The 18963-nt window shown below is 48.0% G+C and overlaps 1 protein-coding gene across 3 annotated transcripts in view; it reads left to right on the top strand.

The window, feature by feature from the left end:
• The first annotated feature begins 12788 nt into the window (after nt 1–12788).
• Nucleotides 12789–18963, top strand: part of Pknox2 (PBX/knotted 1 homeobox 2) — a 269797-nt gene continuing 263622 nt past the window's right edge. For 2 of the 3 annotated variants that reach the window (XM_036192449.1, XM_036192446.1), the window contains exon 1: nt 12789–12879. The gene's annotated coding sequence lies outside the window, so the exon portion shown is untranslated. Of the gene's footprint in view, nt 12880–13188; nt 13248–18963 lie in introns of those variants that run through there. The other variant, XM_036192447.1, reaches the window with a different exon arrangement.

Below are 18963 nucleotides of genomic sequence, written 5' to 3'. Positions count from 1 at the left end.
GCCCTAACAGGTTCCATCATCCTACCTACATCTGTGGCAATGTGACTGTTTATCTACATGATCTGTATATCTTTGTATGATCTCATATAAATCCACACTCCCATGTGACAGTGGAGCTGTGTGTCCATGTGATTATGTGTTCATGTACCCATGGGATCATGTACTCACGGTGTGGCTTTGTGATTGCATATCTTTGGCAGTCTGTGTGGTTGTGTTTATTAGACTATGTGACAGCAGGGTTGCATATGTCTGACCAGGTTTATTTAGGATTCTGTGGTATGTGACTGTATATATCTGTTTGTATGTATTTTCTATATGTCATTACAATCATATTTGTGTGTCTGTGTACTATCTAACTGTGTGTGTTTGCCTGTGTTTTGTGCATCACCATGACAAAGAGTATGTCAGTGTGTCTCTGAGACTCTGTGTGTTTATGTGATGCTTTGCACGTCCATGCATTAATGTGACTGACTATGTATTTGTTACCATGTCTATGTATTCTCCATGGCCAACTATGAGGAGTATATCCTATATGTGAGCTTGAAACTGCCCACATGCCCATATAAATCCATATAACATTTCAGGGATTCAAGAATGGCAGAGTTCTTTTTCATTTTTTAAAAAATGTATTCCTCTCTCATACAATACATCCCTCTCCTCCTCCCAGTCCCCAGTACCACCTCCCCTCTCCCCCAGACTCACTGCTCCTCTGTTTCCCTTCAGAAAAGAGCAGATCTCCCAGGGATATCAGTGGGACACAGCACAAGATGCAGTAAGACTAGGCACAAGCCTCATATCAAGATGTATGAGGCAACCTAGTCAGAAGAAAAGGAACCCAAGAACAGGCAAAAGAGTCAGAGATACCTCTCCCACTGTTGTTAGGAGTCACCACAAACATCCTAAGCTAAACAACCACAGCATATATGCAGAGAAACTATTGCAGGCCCATGCAGGCCCTGTGATTGCTGCTTCAGTCTCTGTGAGCCCCATTGAGCCCTGCTTAGTTGATTCTGTAGGCCGTTTTCTCCTGGTGTCCTTGACCCCTCTGACTCCTGCAGTCCTTCCTCCCCTTCTTCTGCAGGGTTCAAGAGGCAATTCTTTTTTTTTTTTTTTAATTTGTTTATTGTGTATACCGTGTTCTGTCTGCACTTATCCCTGCGGGCCAGAAGAGGGCACCAGATCTCATTACAGATGGTTGTAAGCTACTATGTGGTTGCTGGGAACTGAACTCAGGACCTCTGGAAGAGCAGACAGTGCTCTTAACCTCTGAGCCATCTCTCCAGCCCTCAAGGGACAAGTCTTTTAGTCTCTAGTAGGTGACCTGAGGGAAACTGTGGCTTTGGCTTCTGTGACCATCTTATCATCAAAGTCCAGGACTGTAGGAAGTGCTGCTTTCCCAAGAGACTAGGGGATGGGTACCCTCCCCTAGTAGCCCTGGTGGACTGAACCAGAATGGGGTCTAGTTTGCGGCTTTTGTCACCAGGCAACTTGAAACTGCCACACCTGCCAGGAAGCCACACTTTGGGTTCGGGAAGGGGAGGCAGCCCTAGGAAACAGTTGCAGTGGTGATAGGACCACCCGCTCTGTTACCTGAGCAGGGGAGACTTGTATCTTCTCATAGACTCTGGAGGCCCTGACTGGGCATTTTGGTTATCAGGAAATAAGAGGCTTTATCCGAAGTCAGGGGCTGAGGAAGAGAGAACTCCAGGGCTGCTGCACACTTGAGGCTTCGTTGTGTCTTTTGTTTTAGGGCTGCTGATGTGGGAGCACGTAACGACCGGAGCAGCATGTTCTTGCTGCCAGCTACAAGTTCTGCAGCTCCGGGAAGCAGGCTGACCCAAGGTGAAGCCAAGGGTGACTAATAAGTCATTAAGGGCCTTTATCAAATTAGGATTATAATCCATCCTAGCATGCAGAGGAAAATGTTTCAAATTATCTACTTTCTTCATTGCAACTCCAAAGATTTGGCAGAAAATTATTACGAGCTATGTCTGGAAATTGACAGACTGTGCTGACGTGTGGCTAAGCTTCCATGACTGTACTAGCTGGAGAGGGCAGCCACACAGCCATGTCCACATGCTTACTCTGGAGCTTGAACACAGAAACACTCTTGCCATAAATACTAGGGCACAACACTACCTAGGTATACAGATAGGTGTATACACAACAGGTTGAGCCATTAGCATTTACTCATCAGTTTACATGGGCTGAGATTCTTGACAAATGCCGAAAAATGGGAAAGAGAAGGGAAGATAGGAAAGAAATGTTTAGTCCTTTTCCTTATGAAGTTCTAGGTCTATTTGGGTTGGGAGCCAAGACATACATACATATATATACATATACATATACATATACATACATACATACTTGAACTTGTGGAACAGGAACAAAGCAAGCTACAGGAGCATCGTGTTCTAGTGAGAACTTGAACCCAGAAGAACCTTGGATCCAGGTATTGGCAACTAGGTAGAGCTCTTAGAAGGGATGAATGTTGATTTGGGTATGAGCATTGCCATTACCACAGTGACAGTACCCAATAGTGATGGAGCAGAAGTCGATGTGAGTTAGGTACCATCCAGGCAAGCATGCCACAGGATATTTGCAAAGTCTCCCGGATAGGTGGGCCACAAGAACAAATCCTGACTTGGGTTAGGAATCCCAGCTGACTTGAAATTCTCCTTTTGTCTTTCTCACTGAGCCTTAGTCTCTCTGTTGGGATGTATAAATGTGATCCGAAGACAATGCTTGCCCTTTCCACGGTCCCAGGGTCTACTCCTTGCTTGGTCAGCCTAGGTGCTGAATGGAAACCAAGGAGTTGCTAAGTTGCATAGGTATTATCCACATGTGTGGGGTGCATGAGTGAGGAATGGGCTGATAAAGAGAAAAGGAGTCCAGGCAGTATAGAACGGATCCTCTAATGTGGCTTCTGAGTTCATATCCAGTGGCAAGTAGCAGGTTCACTGGGGTACTGTGGAGAGGTGATGAGCAATTAGGATCTGGGAGCTAGGAAATAGCCAATGGGCACTAACTGTTATTACTGTTGCTACAGTGCTTTGTTCTTCCTTGCTAAGCGAATCCTTTTCCCAGCACTAGGTGAGCTGTGACTACCATGCTCCTTCATTTGGTCATTCCTTGTAGACTTTCCTTTCCAGGACAAAAGACAGACCCAGGTCAGGTCCTGGGGGAAACATGACTTGCTCCCTTCCCAGAGCTGTTGGGAGCTTCTTACCACCCTATAGTCTGGCAGCTGGAGGTTCTGGCTGTCAGAACAAGGTTGAAGCTAGCCATGCACGATGCTCAGCTCAGAAGGGTTTATGGTGGGAAGCAACATCAGAGGCAACAGCTGTGACAGACAGCTTATCCCTAGGGGCAGAGAGGAAGCAGGGTGGTCGGTCCTATGAGGATGAGGATGCTGAGGGTGGTGAGAATGGAGATAGACAGGGCTAAAGAGACAGTGACAGCAGGCCGACACTGGGGATGGATGGTGAGGAGAGGGTGGTGATGGTGAGAGGGTGGTGGGTCTTTCAGGACCGAGTAGAGGAGTCTTTGTTTGGGGAGAGATGGAATTTTTCCCTCTTGAGTTTGAGGAAGGCAAATGGATATCTCAGTGATGTTCCTCATTCCCTGCTGCAGTCAGGTACGGTTTGGGGAAGCAAAAGGGATTGAAGAGCTGTTGAGCCAGAGTGAGGCATGTCACAGCGATAAGTGGCAAAGGCTTCAGCATAGAAAGACAGCTGATGCTAGGCAAAGCAACAACTCCAATAAGAGTTTTCAATAAACATCGAATGGCAGCCACGTGGTAATTTAAAATCTCTAATAGCCACATTTAAAAGGTAAAAGAAACAGACGGAATTTTTTTCTAAGTTCTGTGTATTCAAAGTATTACACTACCTGGGATTGGACTCGGGGCCTTACTGGTACCAGGCAAGCCTTCTACCACGGAACTACCCACTACTATACTAGCCCTAGAATAATTTGTGGGGTGTGTGTGTGTGTGTGTGTGTTCCTGGAGATCAGGCCTAAGGTTTCCCCATACGAAGGAAAGCACTCTCCTCTTGAGCTATGGGCTTTTGAGACAAAGGGTAAGATCTTGCTGCGTAGCCCAGGGCCTGCTGTGGAACCTTCCTCCCTCAACACCATGCCTGACTCTAAAATCATTCATTTCTTTCAAGATGAATTAGCTAATTAATTAATTAATTAATTAATTAATTAATTAATTTCTTTATTATGTATACAGCGTTCTGCCTGCAGGCCAGAAGAGGGCACCAGACTCTCTTACAGATGGTTGTGAGCCACCACGTGGTTGCTAGGAATTGATCTCAGAACCTCTGGAAGAGCACCCAGTGCTCTTAACCCCTGAGCCATCTCTCCAGGCCCCCTAAAGTAATTCTTAATGAAACACTCTGCATCCCGGGTCTGCTAAAGTTCCCCTGTGCACTCTGTTAGCAGTCCCTCTCAGTTTCAACCACCAAGGTTTGAAGTCTCCGGTGCTGCAAGTGGCTGGGCCTTCTTTATTGGACAGCACAAGTCCATGTTACCCTTTCTCAAGTTCCCGTGGCCACACTCTTGGGTTACCATTTCCCAAAAATGGTACAGTTTTAAAATCATCATGACATATTCTTTTTTTTTCTTCCTAGAGCTGAAATATTTTGTCCCAACCTCACTCTTTCTCAATTCTTTCCAATTGATAGGGCTAGTTCCCTCATTTAATTAGACCCTGAAAAATCACTCAAAACCCTTAGAGCAGTGGTTCTCAACCTGTGGTTGAGACTCCTTTACATTATGATTCGTAACAGTAGCAAATTTACACTTATGAAGTAGCAATGATATAATTTTTGGTTGCAAATCACTACAGCATGAGAAACTGTATTAAAGAGTCACAGCATTAGAAAGGTTGAGAACTGTTGCCTCTCATCTAGAGCTGAGGGTTGGGCAAGAAAGCACATTTGAGAGGGGAGGGAGGGAAGGAGGGGGAAGGACGGAGGGAGGGAGGGGGAGAGAGAGAGAGAGAGAGAGAGAGAGACAGGTACACGCACCTATATGTGTAGTTGGAGAGGAAGAGGAACTGAGAAGTAGATACAAAGAGGAGGCCATCACTACTTGTGGATTATATTGCCTATTATGTACCCAGAGGCCAGATTTTGTCTTCCTGCTTCAGAGGTAGGCATAAGATCAGCAGGATGCTTTCCTAGGGTCAGAAGGAAGAAGATGAGAGGAAAGAAAGGGAGGGGAGGGAAGGGAAGAGTGAGGAATCCAAGCTGGGCTGGGGGCTGGGATTCCAGTTAGAATTCAGTGGCCCCACCTTTCAGGAGACTTACGATGGCCTGGATTTTACACTGAGTCCTATCGTGCTTTCTCAGGAAAGGAGGGAAACTTTCTCACCTGGCCCTGGTCCCTCAAGCACCGCAGCCCCACTTGGGGCCAGGGTCTGGAAGGAGGCCGTGGCAGCCAAGATTCCCTTCTTTTACCTCCACTATCTGTGTTATGGCCCGAGGGCCTGTCACAGCACTCTTAGTATACAGTGTCTCTCTTCCTCAGGCCAATTAAATAAGCGCTCTAATAAAGGCCCAGGCAAAGTGCTGTGGCAGCCCCGAGTAAAGAGCTATTAAACCTAATGGCTGCCGCTTATTGAAGAGGCTCTCATGTGCCAGGGACTGTGCTAAACTCTTTACATTCTACTTAATCCCCATGGTCACATGAGTTGGCTTCTATTGCCATCTTCCTTTCATAAATGCAGAAACAAAGACCCAGAGAGCACCAGCCACATCCCAGATGGCCGGTTACTTTGTGACAGTCTGGAGATCTGAGCCAGGTCCTGGTGACCCAAAGGTTGGTGTGAGACCCAAGATCGTGTTAAAAAGAGGTGATGTTAGCTGGGCAATAGTGGCGAATGCCTGTAATCCCAGCACTCGGGAGGCAGAGGCCGATGAGTTTGAGGGCAGCCTGGTCTACAGAGTGAGTTCCTGGACAGCCAGGGTTGTTTCACAGAGAAAACAACTCTGTCTCAAAAAACCAAAAGAAAAAAAAAAGAGATGATGTTTTGGGTAAGTGTTGGGGACAGAATTTGGTAATGAAATGACACTGAGGACTTGGCTGGAGAAATAGAGCCAATGCAGGAGAGCAAGGCTGCAGGGTTTGTTTGGGGACCTGAGTGCCTAGCAGTATCAGAAATGGCTGTTCCCAAACTTTCCCATCACAGTGGTTCCTAAAATATAGATTCCAGAGCCCTTTCCAGAACTGTTTTCTCTAGAATTGGACCTGGAACCCTGAATCCAGACATCCAGAGGTTCTGATGCAGGCAATCCACACACTGTGATCCAGTGGATGGTGGAGTGGGAAGGGAGAGAAAATAAGTAGAAGATTATGAGGGAGACCAGAAAGGAGGAAGAAAGGAAGAGGGGAAGAAAGAAGTGGAGGAAAGAGGAAAAGGAAGTAGAGGAAGAGAGAGGAGGAATTTGAATTGCACTCTTGGTAACACAGCGTCAAGAGCCCTCCTTTTTATTACTTAGCCCAACAAGCTTTGTGGGGGAATTTGTTGTTGTTTCATTAGTTTTGAAACAGAGTCTCCTATACCCCATGCTAGTCTTAAACTTGCTTTATAGTGCCTGGCTTATGTGGTACTAGGAATCAAATACAGGGCCTCCTGCATGCTTGGCAAGTACTTCACCAACCAAGCTATATCCTTAGCCCTTAGCTCAACTTGCACCTAAATAAATAAATAAATAAATATAAATAAATAAATAAATAAATAAATAAAAAAGAAAAGTACTTCTTATGTATAATTGACATATAGTGACTGTGTATATTTATAAATCATGGTGTGATATTTCAATATTTCCAGTGTGTACCACATAATCACTCAGTACCTATTTGACACCAACTGTTTTAGCTTCCACATATAAATAAGAACACTGGCATGTGTCCTTCTTTTTTTTTTTTTTTTCAGAGTTAATAGCCAAGAGGTCAGAGCAATAGCTGAGAGCTGAAAAGCTTACCCTTCACTGCTGCTGCTGTCTTTCCTCTCCTCAAGAGAGCTACTTCCTGTGTCCTGTCTTTTATATAGACTTTCTGTTCTGCCTTCTCATTGGTTGGAAACCCAACCACATGACCTCTTCATCACTGCCTACACACCTCCAGGTTCTCTATGATTGGTATTGAGATTAAAAGCGTGTGTCTCCATGCTGGCTGTATCCTCAAACACACAGAGATCCGCCTAGCTCTGCCTCCCAAGTGCTGGGATTAAAGGCGTGCACCACCACTGCCCAGCTTCTACTATGGCTTGCTCTGACCCCAAGGCAACTTTATTAATATACAAATAAAATCACATTTCAGTACAAATAAAATATCACTATATTTCCCCTTTTCTATTTTAATAAAAAGGAAAGAAGTTATAACTAATATAAGAAAAACTATTCAATAAGTATATACAATATATACAGTCAAGAGTTACATTAATGATGTCTAGTCCATTTGACAGATTCAGATGAAAAACTCCATTAATATATAACAATGTCCAGTCCAGTAACATTTGATAAACTCAGGCAAAAAAGTTTTCAGTACTTATCCTATTTAAAACAAATAGTTCCTTTTTAAAAGTATTTTTCTTTTCATAATAGATTCAGTAATTTACCTTTTGTCATTTTTATATCTTCTCCTTTTTCTTTTTACAGTAGATTCAATCATCTACCCATTTATCCTATTATTTCTTCATCTTTTTTCTCAGAGTAGATTTAATTATCTACCTCATATCTATATTCTCTTTTTCCTTTTTCTTTTTTAAACAAAACCTCTGAATCTAATCTTCATGTTCAGCTTTTTTCCTGACCATTAACAATTAACAACTTGTAACCAACCATCATAAACAATGACAATATCCAAAACTCATTAAACGACCGAAAACCTCCCATCCCACCTTTTGGGGATGTGGGCGTCGTCTTCTTAAACTTACTTCCATTTTTAGGGGATCCTGAAAAGAAAATTTTTGGGTTAGTTGTCAAGTCCTGTATCATTTGTCCAGCCGCTGCATAATGAGAAAATGCAGGGCTTGTTTCAAGTCCTTGTTCAAGTAGTCTGTCAGGCTGGATCATCTCAGCTAGCCATCTCAAAATTGTCCTGAGTAGTTTGTAGTCCAAAGTCGATCTTTCCATGGTGTTAATCAGCTTCATGGTTTTACCATAGTCCATGTGGAATCATCATTGTGGGATCCTGTCATCTTTTTGAAAATTTCAAAGTCACTGTTGGGTGGTCATGGTTCCCTGCAGAGTGTGTGTGTGTGTGTGTGTGTGTGTGTGTGTGTGTGTGTGTGTGTGTGTGTGTGCCTCCTCTGTGGTTTGGAGCAATAACAGTCTGATAAATGTCTGTCTCTCGGGACCATGAATGTTCTTCCCTAGAAGAGAAAATCTTCACAGCAGTTTCTCTCCACCATTTGTCTTGCCAAACGTTTCCAAACTGACCTTTGCAGATGATTTCTTGTAACATGCTGGTCCTGGCAATTCTTTCCTGAACAAGCAGCGGGAAACCCTTTGTCCCAGGTAGCAGCATCACCACAGTCACCAACATGATGAGAAAGAGCCAGCAACTCAGAGCAGCAGTCGTTGCCTCCATGGTCCCACCGCCACCGTTTGTAGTTTGTCTCTTTCCGAACTCTGTCTTTCTGTATTCTCCCCCCTCCACGCGGTCTCTCTCTCTCTCTCTCTCTCTCTCTCTCTCTCTCTCTCTCTCCTTTTCTCCCTCTCTCTCCCAATAAAGCTCTAACAGGGGCTTGCTTACCATTTTAGAGTTAGTCCATTGTTGTCATGGCAGGAAGCAGATAGGTGCTGGAGCAGTAGCTGAGAGCTTACATAGGATCAGCACACAGAGAGACAAAAGAGACTGGGCCTGACATGGGCTGTCGACATGTGTCTTTCTATGGCTGGCTTATTTTACTTAATGTGATGTCCTTCAGTTCTATCCATAATGCCATGACTGATAGCATTTCATTTTTTTTGTGGTTGAATAATATCCCATTGTATATACGTATATATGCAAATATTTTTTTATTGAAAAGTTCAACCAACCTTTAGGCTGAGTCACTTAGGTAAGGGAAAATTCACTTGACCTTGAGGAGAAACCAAAATCTGATCCAACCTGTTAAAATTTATTTATTTATTTATTTATTTATTTATTTATTTATTTATTTATTTATTTATTTGTGCTTTGTCTGCATGTATGCCTACATACCAGAAAGGGCATCAGATCCCATTATAGATGTTTGTGAGCCACTACGTGGTTCCTGGGAATTGAACCCAGGTCCTCTGAAAAAGCACTCAGTGCTCTTAACCTCTGAGCCATCTCTCTAGCCCCTTGAAGCAACTTTCGTTTTGGGAAGAATATTCTGACTGTGGGGGTAAGAATTGGAGGTCTTTAGACCATTTAGGAAAACAAATACCCCAGGTGACTGGAGAGAAGTCCCACCTACAACTGGGGCCATGATGGAGAAATAAGTTCGATTCCATTCCATTCCGTTCAATAAGCATTTCTTTAATATGTTTTCTAGACTGGGCCCAGTGCCAGGCTTTAGGAATGCTAAGACAACATAAGATATTGTCTCCCATCACATTCTATCAAGGTTAATTAAAAACAATTAAGCTAAGAAGGGAAAGAGTTTGTAGGTGGGGAGTGTTATGGACTGACTTGTCTCCCCCTTTGACCCACTTATATGTTGAAGCCCTAACCCTCAATATGACTGTGTTTGGAGATGGGTCCTTTAATAGGTAATTAAGGTTAAATGAAGTCATAAAGTGGGGGCTGGAATCCAATTGGAATGGGGCCGCTTAGAAGGAAGGAGGCACTGGAGTTGTCTCTTTCTGTTGTATGCACAGGGAAAGGCCATGTGAGGACACAGAGAGGAGGTGGCATCTGAGAGCCAGGAAGAGAAGCCTCCCCGGAAAGCAAAGCACTCTTGAATTTGGACTGTCAGCTTCCCAAACTGTGAGGAAACAAGTGTCTACTGTTGAAACCATCTAGCTTGTGGTATTTTGTTATGGTAGCCTAAGCAGATGAAAACAGACAGACCCTCAATTTTAATTCATAGGATGATCCAGGCACGATTCAGCTGGGCCATTGTCTGAACACATCTGGAGCTTAGAGGAACTACCTGGTGTGGACGACTCATCTGAAGGACAAGTGAAAACAGGTGGAAGGGAAAGATGGCCTGCATAATCTTAAGAACTCCAGCTTGCAGGTGTGTGTGACGGATGGGATCTGTAGGAACCTGCTTCCTTATGCCAATGTGCTGTTGAATTATATGACAATTCGTGTATGGATGACGGGGAAGAAATCATAACTTATACATTGTAAATCTGGAACAAATTCTACAAACTTAATTTCCATTCTGTTTCCTCATGGACAGATCCAGGATTTAGATGTAAAACCCAGGAATTTGACATACTGATAAATATTCATTAATTATTTACTAGCTGGAATCTTGGATGGCAGTTTCACTACCTTATATATTAAGTTTGTCTCCTTCTACAAGAATAAAAGTGCCTTTAGGAAGGGAACTGTAATGTGGGCCTCTGCCTCCAAGCTACCCTTACCACTAGTGGGCATAGGCCAAACATTTTTCAACAATTATAGAGAGAATGGTTACATGTTAGATTGTTTTTTAAAGCCTTTGCAAGCTACAAGAACTGTCAAGGTGAGCTGTAGTGACTAAAAGTTGCAGTGTGCATGTTAAAGTAGGAAAAGGGCCTTGGTGGCAATCATATTATTTGAAAAGACTTCACAAGTCAATAGTTGATGTCTATGGGTCTGCTGTCTTAGGAATGAGCTGGGCATCAGAACTGGGTTTTGGAAAATGAGGGTTTTCATAAGTCTGACTGGATGGTGTGTGGCTTTTGTCTAGAGTGGGCTCATTGACCAAGTATTTACCTACAGCCTGGTTCTCTCTCTGACTCTACTGGTTCTCACAACTCACCAGCAACCCTCCTCCAAAAGAAAGTAACCCCTTCTCCCAGAAGTCTTGGGCAGGGCCAAGGGGATAACTCCTCTCCCCTACACGGCAGGTTTCCCTCTGAGACTTTATGGCAGGCTGACCTCCAGTGTCTGGGTTAGTGAGTCTGGCGTTTCTGTACTACATAAAAAGGGCAAGTGGATTCATTATTATTATTTTATTATACAATGTGTAATATATACTAGTGATTATGCTGTCAGCAGGCATCGTTTTGGGCCACAGATCAGAGGTTGGGGTGTCATAAATCCACCTAGTGAAAGTCCTTGGGGCATCTACGGAAGATGAGAGGATTGAATTGCTTCTGTAGCTGTGGATCTACAAGTGAACCCCCTCCACCCCCCCCCCCCCCCCCCCCCCGCCAGGAACATTAAAGGTGAAAGTGGAGTTGCTGGCAGATAAAGAGCACATCAGGGGCCGATCGGTGATGGCGCACGCCTTTAATCCCAGCACTTGGGAGGCAGAGGCACTCGGATCTCTGTGAGTTCGAGGCCAGCCTGGGCTACCGAGTGAGCATATCAGGATGTGATGCTACTTTGAGCCTCCAGCTCTCAAAGCTCTCAGTTTTGCCAGTGTCTGAGGCAGGGGAGGAGTGACCCAGAGGCTTGAAATGGAGGAAAGGGCAGGCTCCAACTTCTTGGGTTAGACCTTTTCTGAAAACCCGAGGCTGTCAGGTTTCTCTTTTAGCTTCCTGACTTGTCAGGTTTCCCCTTTAGTGACTTTGTCTTGGCTTCATTCAGGCTTCCTGCCTGGTGTGAGGGTCACAGGACAATTGCCACCTGCCTGTGGCTGAAAGAACTCTTCTATAGGGGCAGAAGGGATTCTCTTGTCCCCTATGTAGGAACTGAGCCAGTCTGTATCCTGGGTGGCTGAGCCTACACTTGGCACTTAGTAGGACACTCGTCTTTGTTGACTAAATGGAGACACGCATGGCTGTAACCAGCTTGCTTTGTCTTCCATTGTAGAAATGACTTAGGTGAAGAGTCTCTTCTGTTTCTGGAACAGATTAGGCCACCCCAGCAGGCCCAAGCTGAGACAGAGCTGCCCCTAACCTTACTGTGCCCCAGCCCCCAGGATACACTGGCTGGCTAAGCACTTTTAAGAATGAAACAGCAGTGATTTCCAAGCGGTTGCCTGACATTTGCCCAGGGATAAGCTTCTGATAAAGCCTCTCCCCTAGTTATCGCTCCCCCTGCACCACCCCATCAGACTGTCACCCCCTGGATGAACCAAGAGCCCCAGGAAGCCCATAGCAGGAAAAAAAAAAAAGCTCTTGAGACCAGGGATAACTAACCATCTGAGCACCTTTGCTGGGGCCAGGGTAATGAGAATTATTCAAATGCAATCATAAAAATGAGGCCAGCCAGGGAGGAATGGGGTGGGGGTGTGATGGAGGGAACGTTTCTCGCCAGTTTGAAGATTCCTGTTTTCTGGGGTTCTCTTTGAGGTCCAAAGAGAATTACACCTCATCTCAATCTCTTCAGAGCCTGCTGCCTTGGAACTCTGAACCAGTTGGTCTCTAAGGAGGACATGGGGTCCACTGCGCTGCCACCGCCAGGCAACCTCAGATCTGGAGGCCTCTTCCTTGGTGAGTGCTGCTGCCTCCCGCCAGCAGCAAGCAGGCCCGCATCTGCTGTCTGAGGCGAGCCTCCAGTAGAGGGAGACACTCTAGCAGCTCCTCGCCTGGGAAACGGCCGGGGCCTGGAGTGGGTGGGGGCGATGGGGGGGGAGAAAGGGGGAGTGGGGAGAGGGGAGGTGTGCGCGCGCGGGGACGAAGGGGGGGGGGGAGTCCGGGGGGCGGGTCCCTGTGCCGCTGACGTCCCGAGCAGTGCTGGGAAGTATAGGCTGTGTTGTCACGCCGGTGTCAGTCTGATGAAGATTGGCATCAGGTAAGCTGTCATTCATTTCCATGTCAGAGACGCTTTTGCAGGCGGCGGCGGCGGCGGCGGCGCAGCGGCGGCGGCTGCTGCTGCGGGCGGCTGCCTCAGAGCGCGTGTGTTTTATTCCAGTCCCCAAGCCAGAGTATTATTCATTGCGACAGGGCAAGGAGGAGAGAGGGAGAGAGGGAGGCAGCAGGGAGGAGAGAGAGGGAGGCAGCAGGGAGGAGGGAGGCAGAGAGCAGAGAGGGACGGCGGGAGCGTGCAGAGAGAAGCTGGGGAAGCGCCGGGAGAGCGCGGAGCGAAGCCGCGCGAGGGGAGGCGAGGCCGGCGAGCAGGCGGCGAGAAGCGCGGGGCCCACCCGCTCCCGGACCCGGCCGGTGCGCAGCTCGGCGGCCGCCGCCTCGCCCCGCTCCGCTCGGGCCCGGGGCCGGGCGCGCATTGTCTTGTCTGCGCTTGCGAGCAGCCGGCCAGTGGACTCGAGCGCACTGGCCCGAGAGCCTGGAACGGGCGAGCTGGGAGCCGTGCGCCCGGAGCTTCCCGGGACTCGAGCCTAGGGACGAGCGCGGCGGCCCGAGTCCCCGGCGCGGGCGGCTCCTGGCTGGGCGCTCGGCGGGGCGAGGCTGGGAACTGCGGGCGGGTTTCGGGTTCTCCTTTCCCGGGCTCTAGGAGTCCCGTGGCTGGCGCTTACTCGGTGTCACCAGCCCGGAGCTGCCTTTCGAGTGGCTGGAAGCAGATGCAGCCCTAGCCTGGGGCCGGGTGGCTGGAGTCAAGCAGCGGCGGCCGCGTCCTGCGGGACCCGGGGAGGAAGGGAGAGTGGAGGTTTACAGGAGGATCAGTGTGGGGGACCGGGGAACATGCGTGGGGGTTCAGAGAAACCAAGACCCGAGGGGCGACGCTCAGGGACTCTACCCGGGAGTAGTGGGAGAATTTGTAGGGTCACCGGCTTTCTGCGTATTGTTGGGTCTTTGGGGCGGGGAGGGGGGATTAGGGGCCCTTGCGAAGAACTAGGAGATGAATTCGTAAAAGGGGGGTGGGCACGGAAATCGCCCTGGAGCAGAAAGCCGAAGGGGATGGGGCAGGGTCCTGAATGTGCCGCATGAAGTTTCTGCTTCTTTCCGGTTAGGCGAGGGGGATCTCCTGGGCTCCCAAGCCGAAGAAGAAACCGGCGCAGTGGGCCGAGCTTTCTGGAGAGTCCTTCACAGGGCAGCCAGGGTTCCCGCGCGGGCGGGAGACCCGGGTTGGGAGTGGGAGGGGGATGCGGATCAGTCCCGAAAGGAGGGCTGGGCTTTGGAGCAGGCTAGAGTTTGGGTTGTGGGATCCAGGCTTGTTTTCAGAATTGGGACAGAAGGGCCGCTGTGTAGTTTACACGCCGGGGAGAGAGAGAGAGAGAGAGAGAGAGAGAGAGAGAGAGAGAGAGAGAGAGAGAGAGAGAGAGAGAGAGAGAGCCAGCTGGAGGTAGGCGCCGGGGTCCCGGTTACATCCGAGGCTTGATTCCCGAGTGGGTGACGTTTTTTAGGACCGAGACACAGGATCACAACTCGTTATTGGGGTTCAGGCTATTGGGATCTGGGGAGAATTGTGCGTACGGGTCCTGACAGCATGCAGGAGGAAAAGCTTAAACGTAGGCAAGGAAAGTAGTTGATCCCAGCCGTGGTGAGCGAGCCCTGAATGTCTGCTGCTTCTCCCCCAAAGCCAGTCTTGAGGAGGAGAGGATTTGGGGTGCACAGGGCTGAGTCCTAGGAAAAGGATTCTGGAAAGTAGACAAATGTAGGGAAATTCCGTGCGATGTGACCAGGTAGCCTCACCCGACTCGGAGTGGATCTGAGGACCTGACCCTGCAGACTCAGCAGGCTCCAGGAGCCACTTGGGTTCTGCGGCCTCAGCGTGGCGAGGTGGTTGCTGGTGGCCCGCCGGGACGGCGGCCGGCGACGTGGGCCAGGGGGCGGCTAGTAGCGAGGTGCCACTGGGGCTTGTGGAGTCGTGGCTGAAGCCAAGGGAAAGATACTTCCGAACTCGGGAGCCCTGGTCCGTTCTGCCGCCTGTTCATCCGCAAGCGGTGCTTGCTGGCTTCATCCCCGGCAATGTCGGAGAGCGCACAGGCCGGCCCTTCAGTGCAAGGTTCTGCCCTAGAGGGAGGAGGAAGTTCGGGGTTCCTTACCCTCGCACATGTTTTCTTGGGACTTCTCCAAGATGTTGGCTTTTTGGAATTCCAATGCTCTTCACCTGGTAAAAATCCAAGTTAACAAGCTTAAGCAGATTTAAACGACAACCCCCCCCTCCCAACACACACACCCAAATCTGAGAAATGGTGGTGTTCAAAAGAAACAGTGTTATCCCAAGCTCCAGCCCCTTTGCCCTCTCGCTCTGCCTTCTGACCTTCCCAAGGCCCCAGGACCTTAGTGCAAATGTATGCGTGTGTGTGTGTGTGTGTGTGTGTGTGTTTCTCGCTTGCGGGATCATATCTCACACTCAAACTGCGTCCTTAAGGCTTGGCCTAGCTCAACAGTGAGTGGTGTGTGGAGAGGTCCTGAAGAGGGGAAGAGCTGGGGGGGGGGGGGTTGTAGGGGTTACTCGCTGGTCATTTAGATAAAAGAGTGCGTGTGTGTGTGTGTGTGTGTGTGTGTGTGTGTCTGTCTGTCTGTCTGTCTGTCTGTCTGTCTCGGGGGTTGATTTCCTCCGTGCACGCTTGCACCCTGAATTGAAAAAGCCAGCCAGCCCTTCGGGGCACTGAAGCCGCAGGACCCATGAATGGCCACCGCGGCCCGGGGCGCGGCGACCGCTTAGCACCGCCGAGCTGTTGTTTTCCAGACTTGGAATTCCTGCGCGCTCTTCTCCAGCCGAGCGCGGAGCGGGGGGAGGGAGCCCTGACCCCACTGAGACTCCCCGGTCACCGCCTCCCTTTTGTGAGAGCGAAAGGCATGAAAGCCTAGAGAAAAGGAGCTTCAGGGAATGAGGGCCAGGGGGTTCCTGGAGATGGGCCTAGCAACGACCACAGTAAAATGCCTCCTGCAATCGCAGCGAAGTGTACCCAACTCAAGACTGGCTGTTTTATGATCCTTTCTAGGAGTTTACTGCTCTGTGCTTTTAAGTCCATAGATTACTTTAAGTTAATGAAAGTGCTGCTTTCAAAAGGGCCTTTTTATTGTGCGGCAGCAACAAATCCAGTACCTCCCCTTTACTCTTCCAAAATGGGCCCATTTAGAAAGAGGGAGCTTGCTGGGGTTCCCACATGAACAGAGCTCGAGGGAGGACACCGTGTGACAATGAGGATTAATAAAAGTCAGTGTTCATGTAATGCAGAAAGATGAGTTAACTTCTCGGCCGTCCATCCTTCAGAGGCTACCCTCCCTGCTTGCCCCCTCCCACAGTGCCTTATGTAAAGCCTGACCCTACTCCATTCAACCCAAACTGGGATTCAGGATTTCAACACCGTTACCAGTTCAAACTGTTACTAAAACATTTACTTGGGCCCTGGGGGAGGGGCCTTGCCTTGCAATCAGTAAGAATGATGGGTTTAAAGGGCTGGGAACCCGAGGAAGAACAAGAGAGGCTGGGTTTTTTTGGTTTTTGTTTTTTTGTTTTTTCCCGCGTTTTTTTGCTTCCTTTCATTCTATTTGGCACAAAAGGTGAGATGACAAGGATTTTGACTAGCACAGAAACTGTAGTGGGGCCTGCCTGTGGCTTTGACCGCATGTCATAACCATTTAAACTGTGGTTAGTTGTTAGAAGCTCATAGCTTCTCCAAGCTGGGTTTCATTAACTCTCCACCAGTTGCCTGGAAGTTCAGTAGCAATAAATTGCATAAACACATTTGAAGTAAGTTAGTGATGAAATAAGGAGAATTACTGTCTTGTGAGTGGAGAATCCCGAATTCACGGAGTTCTAACTTAACTGGAAACATACTTCCCCTGTCTTGGCCTTCAAGTTTATAGGTGCACAGGAGTGTGTGTTGAATTTCTCTCTGCCATGTCCATCTTCAACCCTGGGCTGTAACTCATTAGAGACCAAGGCATGCCTAGAAAGGAGAAGGCTGGATTTTAAAAGGGTCTCTATTAGCTCCATTTAGGAACTGAACCAGAGCGAGCGATCAACCTGATTACCTTGCCCTTCCTGAACTCATCAGGCAATATAAACTGCCACAGAGCAGGGACAAATTAGATTTTTAAATGTTAGAAGCTTAATAATACCGTGTTGTTAGCAATTGAAATTGTTTTTTTATTAAAGAAACAACCAATAAAATTTATAGGCTTCCAACATGTTGCAAAAATTCCTTGGTGTTTATTTACATCCCCACCCCACCTTTTCAGAAATGCAACCTGCTAGTGTGGACTTTTGTTCCTGATTTACTTAATATGGAGCACATTTTAAAAATTAATTGGAGGCGAGTAAGAGGTGCTGTTATGAGTTTTCCTTCATCATGCTCTGTAGTGCTGGGACTGCCACACTGTAAGACACACACACACACACACACACACACACACACACACACACACAGAGAGAAATATAAATGTGTGATGCAATTGCTGGAGGTGACGGCATGTGAGGCAAAGTGTCTGGATCAAATCAAATGCAGATCCCAGAATGGAGAAGGTGAAAAGGGGGGCCACCAAGGAAAGGCAGAAGAAGTGATAGGGAAGATGAAATCATCACGAGCCTCCATGAGCCTTGAATCTAACCAATACACACACCTTGTATGAGACACTCCAAATGAAACCCATGACTTATTGAAAATTAAATTATAGTGAGAAGCAGAATTTAGAGGGAGGAGCTGCCATCACTGGGTTCTGTCCGGGCAGCATGGCCAGGATGGTTGCAATGGGGCTCTGCTCATTTAATTAAATCTAATACCTGGTGGGGAGGGAGGAAGGAGTGAAGGAAGCGGTGGATGATAATCAAGGCTGGAGGGTCAGCATGCTGAGCTGGTATTCGGGCTGGAATTTGAGGGCCCAGCTCTGTGGCTCCAGCAGGTCCCCCAGCTGCCAGGCTTTGGTTTCTTCATCTGTTGAGTGGAATGTAGCACATGCTATCCCTTATTAGGCTGCAAGGAGTGACGGGTGGGCATGAGGCAAGTAAATAAAAGAGAATGTAAAGTGGGCTCCATGTAAAGAACAGAGAAAACCGGGACAGAGGCTTCCTGCCAGCAAGGCCGCGTTCTTCTGCATGCACTTGCCTGGCTCCAGAGCCTGTCCTCATAGTGTGCCTTGACTTTTGTGAAGGAGTTTCTGGACTTTTGGGGAAGGGCACAACTTCTGCCTTGCTTTACATCTTAGAACCAGATAACCCTGCTGTGAGTTCATATACCATCCACTTTGCCAAGATGGATTGTCATGGCTGGGCTGGGGAAATCGGCCTGGCTTTCCTCCAACGATCCCCACTGGAGCACCCTTCATGTCTCCAATGAACGCAGAATCTGATTTATCAGAAATACAGTCTCTGCTTGTTTATGTTATAGGGGAATAGGGGCCCAGTCCTGAGGGGTTTGTGACATCTGGTCCTGCTGGGGTGTGAGGGAGGGATAGGTGCTGATCTGGAATGAGCCACAACCTCACTTAACAGTCTCCATTCTGGCAGATCAAAGCAGACTCTAGGTGAGAAAGCCCAAGAAGTCAGACCCGCTACTTTTTCAAAAGCTTGGACTTGCTGTAGATTCCTTCAGTTCCAACAGATGAATTGAGTGAGCACTGATAATGGAGACGTGGCTCCCGTAGAATGAATTATTTCTCTTTAATTCCCCTTTCTCTGCTGGGGATTCCTTGGGGGTAAAGTCTTTCTCCACACCCCCTTTCCAGCTGGGCAGGTTGCTGGGTCACATTTTGGTCTCCATTTTGATTGGCAGTGGGAGGGGGTGAGACTGAAGATGGAGGCAGAAGCTGGGATAGTTGGAGAGCTGAGTCCTTCTCCCAGAACCCCTCTGGAACCCCCAGGCATGAGGCAACACCAAGCCCTGGGATAGCGCAGTTCATATGCTCCATGGAACTGGAGAAGAGCTTGATGCAAATGGGGGATGTGTTTGGCTTGGACAACTATCCCGAGCTCTTCCTTGACTGCCTGGGTCTCTCATTACAAGAAGGACTGTTGCTGTTAAGACCTATC

The sequence above is a fragment of the Onychomys torridus genome, chromosome 7 (genome assembly GCF_903995425.1).
Source record: "Onychomys torridus chromosome 7, mOncTor1.1, whole genome shotgun sequence".
NCBI lineage: Eukaryota > Metazoa > Chordata > Mammalia > Rodentia > Cricetidae > Onychomys > Onychomys torridus.
This window is presented reverse-complemented; position numbering and strand designations above follow the sequence as displayed.